Source organism: Panthera onca, chromosome A3 (assembly GCF_046562875.1).
Source record: "Panthera onca isolate mPanOnc1 chromosome A3, mPanOnc1 haplotype 2, whole genome shotgun sequence".
Taxonomy (NCBI): domain Eukaryota; kingdom Metazoa; phylum Chordata; class Mammalia; order Carnivora; family Felidae; genus Panthera; species Panthera onca.
In genome coordinates this window covers 32,320,551-32,321,886 of record NC_138341.1, presented here as the reverse complement: position 1 = coordinate 32,321,886, position 1,336 = coordinate 32,320,551, and the positions used below count along the sequence as shown (strand labels likewise).

At 33.8% G+C, this 1,336-nt stretch overlaps 1 non-coding gene across 1 annotated transcript; it reads right to left on the bottom strand.

The window, feature by feature from the left end:
• Positions 1-521: 521 nt before the first annotated feature.
• LOC132672726 (small nucleolar RNA SNORD59) lies at positions 522-593 on the bottom strand. Its single transcript, XR_009607657.1, has one exon. It is a non-coding gene; the product is annotated as a small nucleolar RNA SNORD59 (small nucleolar RNA).
• Positions 594-1,336: the final 743 nt, after the last annotated feature.

Below are 1,336 nucleotides of genomic sequence, written 5' to 3'. Positions count from 1 at the left end.
CTGGAAATGATCTATGAAACAAGTCCATAGTCATAAAATAAAATTTTAAAATCTGCTTTTACTCATAAGAGATTTTCCACACTTAATCATTCAAGAACTGATTATCCAGAATGTGTAATATACAAACCCGCTATTTCTTTTTTTCCCTTCTGCTGCCTGAGTTTTGGTCATTTCACAGCTCATTACTACTCTCTCTCTGGGAAAATAAAAGCAAATGTAGCTCCAACTAGTATTTTCAACTTTCTAGATAAAGGCTTTGTAGCAAGAGTAATAATTATTGGTTTATACACCACTTTTCTTTTAATAAATGTCTGGTTAGACTCTGCTGGGCACTGGGGAAGGATTTTAAAAGTTCAAGACATTATCTCTGCTCTTAAGGTTCTTACAATATAATTGGAGAAACAAGGTTTGTGTACAATAAAGCCAAATATTACTGCAATGCAATATATATTTAAACAACATGAAAGAATTCTGGTCATACAAACATAGTATACAAGAGAACTTTATTTTTTTTTCCTACCCCTTCTCAGTACCTAAAATGTGGCTTCAACATACTGAGAACAAAAGTCATTTTGATAAAATCATCATAGAATACAAGAGAACTTTATAGACTTATTGTGGTTTAGAAAAGGGAGAGCATAGTATGGACTGACAAGATTGTCATAGAAATTCTCAATAAGGTAGTGAGACTTGAATTAAATATCAAAGTATGGATGGAATTTTAACATGGAAAAAGGAAAAAAAAAAGAAATTTCTGCACAAAGAAAAAAATCCTGTAATTCCACCATTAAAAGAACATTTATATTTTTAAATGAAATATTTCAAGTATATATGATATAGAAAATAATATTACAAACTCATCTTTCCCACCAGTTTTTGTCAAACATTTACTTTTTGCCATATTTTTTTTCCAATCCACTTTGGGGGAAATACAGATTTGGCTAAAGGCTTCTGTGTACTCTATCATTATCCTTCTTTTTCAGCAGAGGTAACAACTATCCTAAATTTGGAGTTACTATCACTAAGAGTATTTTAAAATGTTTATCACTGGGGCTCCTGGGTGGCTCAGTCAGTTAAGCGTCCGACTTCGGCTCAGGTAATGATCTCACAGTCCGTGAGTTCGAGCCCCGCGTCGGGCTCTGTGCTGACAGCTCAGAGCCTGGAGCCTGTTTCGGATTCTGTGTCTCCCTCTCTCTCTGCTCCTCCCCTGTTCATGCTCTGTCTCTCTCTGTCTCAAAAAAATAAATAAACGTTAAAAAAATTAAAAAAAAAAGTCTCTAAAATGTTTATCACACATGGAAATATGTACTATTGTTCCATGGGTCTAAAGTTAATG